Genomic DNA, 10981 nt, shown 5'->3' with positions numbered 1-10981 from the left:
AAAAACTATCACAGACCGATCTAACATCGGTCTACACAAGCGGTTCACGAGGTCCATGAACTCGGCAAGAGCATTGGTGAGCCCAAACGGCATCACCACGAACTCATAATGGCCATAACGCGTCCGAAACGTGGTCTTTTATATATATCCTCCTCTCTGACCCTCATCTGATGATAACCTGAACGCAAATCGATCTTGAAGAACCAAGATGCTCCCTATAACTGATCAAAGAGGTCATCAATCCTCGGGAGTTGGTAACGGTTCTTCACCGTTACCTTATTCAGCTCCCAGTAATCTATACACATCCGATGCGACTCGTCCTTCTTCTTCACAAACAGGATCGGGGCTCCCCAGGGTGAACTGCTTGGTCGAATAAATCCCTTGTCCAGTAGCTCCTGCAGCTGCGTAGACAACTCCTGCATCTCGGGAGGAGCCAATCGATAGGGTGCCTTGGTTATCGGAGCCGCACCAGGAACTAGGTCGATCCTGAACTCTACCTGACGCTCCGGAGGTATTCCAGGAAGCTCCTCCGGGAACACATCAGCGTAGTCTCGCACCACTGGAACCTCGCTCGCCGTCGCCTTACCCGCCTCTCGGGTATCCATAACGTACGCGACATATCCCGCGCAACCCTGCTGAAGGTAGCGCCTAGCCCTTGCTGCTGAACATACTGTGGGTCCACGTTGTGGCCTCTCGCCGTGGATCACCAACTCTCCCCCACTCGGGGTCCTGATCCGCACTAGCTGCTGTGCGGAATCTATCACCGCCCCATTAGGGCTCAACCAATCCATGCCTATAATCACTTTGTTCCCACGCAACAGAATGGGAACCAAATCCACCAAGTAGCGCTCCTCAAATAACCTCAAGACACAATCTCTGAACACCGATGATGCCCGCACCGATTAATCATCGGCAATCTCTACCTCTAAAGGGTAATCCAACATGCCCGAAGACTCGGTAAACTTCTTGCTACGCGCAAGAGAAACAAACGATCGGGTGGCACCCGAGTCAAACAACACCTGAACAGGGATATCGTTCACATGGAACGATCCTAACGCATATACACAGAGCACATATCAATATCATAACATCATAAAAATAAAATAGAGGGAAAGAATCATACCCGTCACCACATCGGGTGCGACGCGTGCCTCCTCGGTAGTCAGCTGAAACGCCCGACTCCTCACCACTGGAGCCTCTGCCTTGCCCTACCGACCATCCATAATCCCCAGGGTAGCTGGAGCTTGCTCCTTAACCGGCGCTGATGCTGTCAACTGGGGGAAATTGGCCTTCTTGTGGCCCCTCTGGTTGCAGTGTAAACATAGCAACTCAGACGTCTGTATCACAGGTGCAGGGGAGGTACAATCCCTACTGAAATGCCCCGTCTTGCCGCACTTATAGCAGCCCGACGATCCCAGCCTACATGCCCCCTCATGAGGCATGTCGCATTTCTTGCAGCGGCTCAGTTCTGATTGGCCTTTCGGCCTACCATCTGGTCCCTTGGGCTTCTTCCCCGAAGCCCCTCCTGCCTGTCCCTCCTCTGTCTTCCTTTTCCGGATGTGCTCCAGATCTATCTCCCTCTCCCTCGCCCTGGCAATCATAGAGTCCAAGGTAGGACAAGCTGAAAAAACTGACATGCTCTCGAATATCAGCTCGGAGCATGTCATGGTAGCGGGTCCTCCTCATGTCCTCATCACCCGCGTACTGGGGCACCAACAATGCCATCTCCTGGAACTTGGCGGTGATCTCCGCTACTGTAACAGCCCGGAATTTCAGGTACTGCTATATTTATGATTTTGGGTGTTTTAAGAGGGGACTCGGCGAGTTGGAGCCTAGACTCGCCGAGTAGGATCGCGGATCTGGCCGCGGGTTCGCGACTGGACTCGACGAGTCCGGATATGGACTTGGCGAGTCTGCGCTGTATAGCGAAAACCCTAACCATTCAGGTTTGGGACGTATATGAGGGACTTTATGGCCGTCATTGTTCACCCTAGCCCTCTGAGAGAAACCCTAATTCGATTGTGAGCAGCTGGAGCAAGGTAGAAGACCATTGTTGATTTTGGAAGTATTGTCTTGCAAGGAAGAGGAGGATTGGTTAAGGGAACAACAAGGGAAGCCACATTCTGAGGATTGAGGACACAGAGAGCACGTTTCAGGTAACATTTCGAATTGCATCCTTCTATGATTGATGTGTACATGGATTTAGAGTTTATTGAACCCTTTTGTGGCTAGATTGAATGTTACCTTAGTCCCCCAAACGATTGGAACCCTGTAATGGGATCTTTGGAAGTCTAGAATGTCCCATGCCTGAGCATTTCGGGAATCAATGGAGGTTTTGGATTGGAATCCTTATGCCTTAGGTCAAAATGTAAATTATGAGTCATGGGGTGTAATATGAGCACCGAAATGAGGACCTTACGTGATGAATCAGTCTAGGAAGGCCAGACCTATGAATGGTCGGAGCAGTTCTGACCTTAGAAAGCAGTTTGAGCGGTTGCATGGCATGGACTCGCCGAGTCCGATGAACAGACTCGGCGAGTAGCTTGAAGATTAACTGGGACTCGTCGAGTTGTTCTTCAGACTCGGCGAGTTGAGTCGGGGTGGCCCCGCGATTCTTCCAGGAGGAAATCGTCGAGTTAAGGAGGATACTCGACGAGTAGAAAGGGAATCTTAGAGAATTGGTGAGGACGTCTAGACTCGCCGAGTCGTCCTAGCACTCGCCGAGTCCGGTCAAGTTGACCGTTGACCAGAGTTGACCTATGTCTGACTTCTTAGGGATAGTCAAACTTAGAAGATAAAAGTGTTAATAAGAGATATATGATGTTATAGGGAGATTGTAGCTCAGCGGATCGAGCACGAGTGATTTCGGGATTTGCTAGCTTTCGATATTCACGAGGTGAGTCTTCTCACTACACTGTACCCGGAAGGTTTTGACTGTGTGACCGGAAGGTCGGATCTTATATGTGATATATGTGCTATATGTGCTAAGTTAATTGTTATGCGTGCTATGTATGTTTATGTGGGCCAGAAGGCGATTATGTTATGGGCCGGAAGGCTTTGTGTTGTGGACCGGAAGGTCGGCGTGGGTAGGACCGGAAGGTTTACCCAGTAGGGACGGAAGTCCCCTGAGACACATGGACCGGAAGGTCAGGGCCTGGAAAGGCGTATTTACGTAAGTTGTATATTGGGGAACTCACTAAGCATTTATGCTTACAGTTGTTATGTATGTGTTTCAGGTACTAGCGAGAACCGTGGGAAGGCGCCGGCGTGATCTGTACACACTGAAAGATGTTTTGTGATCTTGGGATTTAGATGATTTGTATTTTGACATGACACTTGAAATGTTTATGCTTTGTTTTGAATAAAACACTATATTTTGAAATGAAAAATTTGTTTGAAAATTTACGTTGTTACAATTGGTATCAGAGCCTTGGTTTGAGGGATTCGGGTGCACCTTTGGGTGTAACTGAACTCAAACCGAGGATTTGAGGAAAACTTTTACAATAAAGGCATAAACTTTTGTAAATGATTTTATGGTAAACAAGAAAGAAGCAGTGTGTACGATCAGTCAGCGCCCGAACGGTACAGATCCCCAAAATACCTTACAATGTTATGTTATGAGATAAATTATGATGTGAACTGTTATGCATGCTAGAAGACTAGGTATTCATGATAGGACTAGAGTGGCCTGATTTGTGATGCCTTAGTCTAGGGAAGTTTGCCGATATGAGATGCGTGATAGCGTGCAGGTAGATAGTGCATATCAAAAGTAGAGTACTCACTATCCGGGGGTTTGGGGAGGAAGATTTGGGATGAATGCTGATGCGGTGTGGTCGGTAGTATTGGGCCCGTACTACCGAAGACACCGGGTCAGTAGGAGACCCAAGTAAGAATCCCTGGATATCGGAGACTGAGTAGGGTTGCATTATCGAGTGCTATTATACTCGATGGAGTCTCTGATAGTTTTATGTCGTATTTCAGAGACATCATGGTTAGACCACGCCACGGAGCGAGTACGAGCGGTGGAAGTGACGAGGAGATTCGTCAGATGATTCATGAGGAGGTGGCTGCAGCGATCCGGGCTGAGATTCCGGAGATGTTTGGGTCTATTAAGACCACCTTGATGGAGACTTTTGATGAGCGGTACGCCGCATTAACCGAGGCTGCAGCCGCTGCAGCTACCGCAGCCGTGGCCGCTGCCAGGCCACAGGGGGGTGACTCGTTGCTGTTTCGGGAGTTCAGCAACACGAAGCCACCTGAGTTTGATGGGACGCAGGACCCGATTGCTGCGATGAGGTGGATCGCTGATATTGAGGGGTGCTTCCACACTTGTTCATGTCCGGAGCATCTGAGGGTACGGTTCGCTTTGAACCAGCTCCGTCTGGGAGCGAAGGATTGGTGGAAGTTCGTGACGGCGAACTTCACTTAGAGATTTCAGCAGTGACATGGGAGGGGTTTACCTCTATGTTCAGAGACGAGTACGTTCCCCCGGTGGAGAGGGAACGATTGGTTCAGGAGTTCTTGACCCTCAAGCAGGGTACTGATTCGGTTGCGGTGATCACGCGGAAGTTTCATGAGAGGGCGATGTTCTGCCCCGAGCTGGTGTCCACAGAGCAGGCTCGGATGAGCCGGTACTTGGGAGTTTTGAGGAGGGATATCCAGGATTTTGAGTCAAACTCCACCTATCATACCTTTGCTGAGCTTCAGGCGAATGCCAGGAAGCGCGATATTGAGTTAGAGACCCAGGCCAGGGAGGAGGCCGAGTCTCAGCGGGTGGACCGGCGGCCGACTCAATCTCAGCCGGCAGCCAAGCGGACTAAGTCCGCCGATTCGAGGACGGGAGGTTCGAAGGGTCGCACTTGCGGAAAGTGCGGCAAGGGTCATGAGGGGACATGTCGATCTGGTGCTTGCTACATGTGTGGCAAGGAGGGGCACATCGCTAGGGATTGCCCCAAGGGGTTTATGGTTTGCTTTCATTGCAACCAGACAGGCCATCGGAAGGCCAAGTGCCCTCAGCTTCTTCAGGGATCTGCACCTACTGCCAGGGCTATTGAGACTCGACCGGTGAAGGCCGAGGCCCCGAGGGCTCGTGGGAGAGCCTTTCAGCTGACTGCGGAGGAGGTCCGCGTTGCGCCCGATGTTGTGGCAGGTACGCTTTATTTCATGTATTTATTTTGATGTCGAGATGTTATGCTTATGTTATGATATGCGTAGGTACTTTCCTTGTGAACTCTGTGCCTGCCTTAGTGTTATTTGACTCGGGTGCGAGTAGGTCCTTTGTATCTTTGGCTTTTAGTCGACATATCAGCGTTAGTCGTGAGTCGTTGAGTCGGCCTCTGAGAGTTTCTATAGCTGACGAGAGAGTGATTTGTGTCACGGAGGTTCTCCGGGGATGTGTGTTAGAGATTTTCGGGGTTAATTTTCCGATTGATCTGATTCCTATTGTGATGGGTGATGTCTGTGTCATTGTGGGCATGGACTGGTTGAGCCGATTCAGCGCCGTCATCGACTGTGAGCATCAGCTGGTGACTATACGAGACCCTAGTGGGGGAGTTCTTTCGGTATACGGCGAGGGTACCCGTTCGGGATCAGCTTTTTGTTCGGCCGCTAGGGCGAGGCAGTGTCTACAGCAGGGCTGTAAGGGTTTTGTGGCGTATGTGATGGATACGCGAGCGACTTCCTTGAGACCGAGTTCAGTTGAGGAGGTACCGGTGGTGCGTGAGTTCCCAGATGTTTTCCCTGAGGAGCTGCCGGGAGTACCTCCCGTGAGGCAAGTGGAGTTTGGTATTGATTTGATTCCGGGAGCCGCGCCTATCGCTAAGGTGCCTTATCGTCTTGCACCTCCAGAGATGCAAGAGTTATCCTCGCAGCTTCAGGAGTTGCTGGGAAAGGGATTCATTCGACCGAGCAGCTCGCCGTGGGGAGCACCTATTCTGTTCGTCAAGAAGAAGGATGGTTCACACCGGATGTGCATTGATTACCGGGAGTTGAACAAGTTGACGGTCAAAAACCGTTACCCATTACCGAGGATCGATGATTTATTCGATCAGTTGCAGGGAGCATCTTGGTTTTCTAAGATCGATCTGAGGTCAGGGTACCATCAGGTGAGAGTGCGGGATGAGGACGTCCAGAAGACAGCGTTTAGAACGCGATATGGGCATTATGAGTTTGTGGTGATGCCTTTCGGGCTCACCAATGCCCCGGCTGTGTTCATGGATCTCATGAACAGGGTATGCAGGCTGATGTTGGATCGGTCAGTGATTGTATTTATCGACGATATTCTAGTGTATTCAAGATCTAGAGAGCAGCATGAGGAGCATTTGAGGGAAGTCCTTGAGGTATTGAGATCGGAGAAGCTTTATGCAAAGTTCTCCAAATGTGACTTCTGGTTGCGGGAGGTCCAATTCCTAGGACATGTTGTTAATCAGGAAGGGATATTGGTCTATCCGGCCAAGGTTGAGGCGGTGATGAGTTGGGAGGTGCCGAAGTCACCTTCTGAGATCAGGAGTTTCCTTGGATTGGCAGGGTATTATCGGAGATTCATTAAGGATTTCTCCAAGATCGCAGTGCCGCTCACCAGACTGACCCGGAAGGGTGTTGCATTCTCATGGGGACCCGAGCAGCAGACCTCCTTTGAGACACTTCGCCAAAGGTTGTGCGAAGCCCCGATATTAGCTCTCCCGGAAGGGATGGAGGATTTTGTAGTATATTGCGATGCATCGATTTCGGGGCTGGGTGCAGTGTTGATGCAGAGGGGTCATGTGATAGCTTATGCGTCGAGGCAGTTGAAGCCTCATGAGGCGAGATATCCCACGCATGATTTAGAGTTGGGGGCAGTAGTGTTCGCTCTCAAGATTTGGCGTCACTACTTGTATGGGGTTCGATGTACGATATACACAGACCATAAGAGCTTGAAGTATTTGATGGATCAGCCCAACCTAAATATGCGTCAGAGGAGGTGGTTGGATGTGGTCAAGGATTATGATTGTGAGATCCTGTACCACCCAGGCAAGGCTAATGTGGTAGCCGATGCATTGAGCCGCAGGGCGGAGAGCACTCCACTGCGAGATGTATGTTTGAGATTGACTGTGATAGCTCCAGTATTGGATGCTATTCGTGGGGCACAGGCCGAGGCTGTGCGACCAGAGATGCAGAAGAAAGAGCGGGTCGTTGGTTTGGTTTCAGAGTTCGTTACGGATGGACGAGGGCTTATGACGTTTCAGGGTCGGATTTGGGTACCGTTCGTGGGTGGTACGCGTATTACTTTGATGGAAGAGGCTCATCGATCGAAATTCTCGATCCACCCCAGGGCTACGAAGATGTATTTGGATTTGAGGAAAGAGTATTGGTGGCCCTGTATGAAGAGGGACGTCGCATGGTTCGTTGAGAGGTGCTTGACCTGCCGTAGGGTTAAGGCCGAGCACCAGAGACCGCATGGCAAGTTGCAGCCATTGGAGGTCCCCGAGTGGAAGTGGGAACAGATCACTATGGATTTCATCACCAAATTGCCGAGGACTGCCAGAGGAGTCGATGCAATTTGGGTGATTGTGGATAGGTTGACGAAGAGTGCACACTTCCTTGCCATCAGTGAGAGTTCTTCAGCGGAGAAGTTGGCGGAGATATATGTGAGAGAAGTGGTATCTCGGCATGGGGTGCCGATCTCGATTGTTTCAGACCGTGATGTGCGCTTCACTTCCAGATTTTGGAAGAAATTCCATGAGGAGCTGGGTACTAAATTGCATTTTAGTACCGCATACCATCCCCAGACAGACGGTCAGAGCGAGCGAACGATTCAGACGTTGGAGGACATGCTTCGAGCGTGTGTGTTAGATTTCGGGGGTAGCTGGGATGCGTATTTACCCTTGGCAGAGTTCTCCTACAACAACAGCCATCATTCGAGCATTGGTATGCCACCCTTTGAGCTGTTGTATGGTAGGAGGTGTCGGACCCCCATTTGCTGGGGAGAGGTGGGACAGAGAGTGATGGGCAGTACAGAGATCGTGCTTCATACGACAGAGCAGATTCAGCAGGTTAGACAGAGGTTATTGACCGCCCAGAGCCGACAGAAGAGTTATGCAAACAGACGCCGATCCGAGCTTGAGTTTCAAGTCGGCGACTTCGTTCTCCTGAAGGTCTCTCCTTGGAAAGGAGTGATTCGATTCAGGAAGAGGGGCAAGTTGGGACCCCGGTATATTGGACCATTTCGTGTGATTGCGAGGATAGGCCGGGTAGCCTATCGTTTGGAGTTGCCAGCAGAGTTGGGGCAGATCCACGACACTTTTCATGTGTTGCAATTGAGGAAGTGTATAGCCGACGAGTCGGCAGTGGTTCCATTAGAGGATATTCAGGTGGATGCGAGCCTGAATTATGCCGAGAGACCAGTGGCCATCAGGGATCGGAAGATCAAGGTTCTGAGGAACAAGGAGGTACCTCTGGTGTTGGTTCAGTGGCAACACCGGAAGGGATCGGAAATGACTTGGGAGCCGGAGCGTGAGATGCAGGAGCAGCATCCGGAGCTATTTTCAGAGTGAGACTTCGAGGGCGAAGTCTAGTCCTAGTGGGGGAGAGTTGTAACAGCCCGGAATTTCAGGTATTGTTATATTTATGATTTTGGGTGTTTTAAGAGGGGACTCGGCGAGTTGGAGCCTAGACTCGCCGAGTAGGATCACGGATCTGGCCGCGGGTTCGCGACTGGACTCGACGAGTCCGGATATGGACTCGGCGAGTCTGTGCTGTATAGCGAAAACCCTAACCGTTCAGGTTTGGGACGTATATGAGGGACTTTATGGCCGTCATTGTTCACCCTAGCCCTCTGAGAGAAACCCTAATTCGATTGTGAGCAGCTGGAGCAAGGTAGAAGACCATTGTTGATTTTGGAAGTATTGTCTTGCAAGGAAGAGGAGGATTGGTTAAGGGAACAACAAGGGAAGCCACATTCTGAGGATTGAGGACACAGAGAGCACGTTTCAGGTAACATTTCGAATTGCATTCTTCTATGATTGATGTGTACATGGATTTAGGGTTTATTGAACCCTTTTGTGGCTAGATTGAATGTTACCTTAGTCCCCCAAACGATTGGAACCCTGTAATGGGATCTTTGGAAGTCCAGAATGTCCCATGCCTAAGCATTTCGGGAATCAATGGAGGTTTTGGATTGGAATCCTTATGCCTTAGGTCAAAATGTAAATTATGAGTCATGGGGTGTAATATGAGCACCGAAATGAGGACCTTACGTGATGAATCAGTCTAGGAAGGCCAGACCTATGAATGGTCGGAGCAGTTCTGACCTTAGAAAGCAGTTTGAGCGGTTGCATGGCATGGACTCGCCGAGTCCGATGAACAGACTCAGCGAGTAGCTTGAAGATTAACTGGGACTCGTCGAGTTGTTCTTCAGACTCGGCGAGTTGAGTCGGGGTGGCCTCGCGATTCTTCCAGGAGGAACTCGTCGAGTTAAGGAGGATACTCGACGAGTAGAAAGGGAATCTTAGAGAATTGGTGAGGACGTCTAGACTCGCCGAGTCGTCCTAGCACTCGTCGAGTCCGGTCAAGTTGATCGTTGACCAGAGTTGACCTATGTCTGACTTCTTAGGGATAGTCAAACTTAGAAGATAAAAGTGTTAATAAGAGATATATGATGTTATAGGGAGATTGTAGCTCGGCGGATCGAGCACGAGTGATTTCGGGATTTGCTAGCTTTCGATATTCACGAGGTGAGTCTTCTCACTATACTGTACCCGGAAGGGTTTGACTGTGTGACCGGAAGGTCGGATCTTATATGTGATATATGTGCTATATGTGCTAAGTTAATTGTTATGCGTGCTATGTATGTTTATGTGGGCCGGAAGGCGATTATGTTATGGGCCGGAAGGCTTTGTGTTGTGGACCGGAAGGTCGGCGTGGGTAGGACCGGAAGGTTTACCCAGTAGGGACGGAAGTCCCCTGAGACACATGGACTGGAAGGTCAGGGCCTGGAAAGGCGTATTTACGTAAGTTGTATATTGGGGAACTCACTAAGCATTTATGCTTACAGTTGTTATGTATGTGTTTCAGGTACTAGCGAGCACCGTGGGAAGGCGCCGGCGTGATCTGTACACACTGAAAGATGTTTTGTGATCTTGGGATTTAGATGATTTGTATTTTGATATGACACTTGAAATGTTTATGCTTTGTTTTGAATAAAACACTATATTTTGAAATGAAAATTTTGTTTGAAAATTTACGTTGTTACAGCTACAGTCTCCGTCGTCTGCTTCATATCCAAGAAATCCCTAGCCAGCTGCTGAAGCTCGACAGCCGGCGCAAACTCTGCCCTGAACCTGGTCGCGAAGTCCGACCAAGTCATAGCCTCGACAACCGAGGCTCCCAACGAGTCACCCACGGACTCCTACCAATCTCTAGCTCGATCTCGTAAACACCCTGCTGCAAACCTCACCTTCGACCCCTCAGGGCAGAAGCTAATCAACTGTGCAGACTCAATGTCTACAATCCATAGCCTGACAGCTATGGGGTCCTTCGCCCCGTGAAAATCCGGCGCACCACTGCCCCTGAAGTCCTTGAAGGACAGTGTGTGGGATCCCGACTGTCTAGATGCCATGTCGCTCCTGAATGCTCTGAGGCGCTCCTCCATCAACTCAACTATCCCTTCCTTGATCGACCCGAAGATAATGGGGGTCGACTCAAGGATGCCTCTGGTGATCTCTGACGCGATGAAGTCGCATAGCCCCTCATCTACTGGCTCGGAACCTGATCCCGAACCCCATCCCTCTCCTGAACTGCCAACTGCTGGCCTCGAGCGTAGTACCACCATTCTGAAATACATAAATAATAATCGTTAGCGATACTGATACCTCTGAAGGGATCACACCAACCACAAGTTCCCTGGTCTTATCTTGGCCTACCTCGGTTCGGGTACGAATCCTCTGCTTTCAGTAGTACGAGCACATACTACCTTCCACATCTATCTGTACCTTCTTCAATGACT

Source organism: Lactuca sativa, chromosome 5, assembly GCF_002870075.4.
Source record: "Lactuca sativa cultivar Salinas chromosome 5, Lsat_Salinas_v11, whole genome shotgun sequence".
Classification (NCBI taxonomy): Eukaryota; Viridiplantae; Streptophyta; class Magnoliopsida; order Asterales; family Asteraceae; genus Lactuca; species Lactuca sativa.
This window is presented reverse-complemented; position numbering follows the sequence as displayed.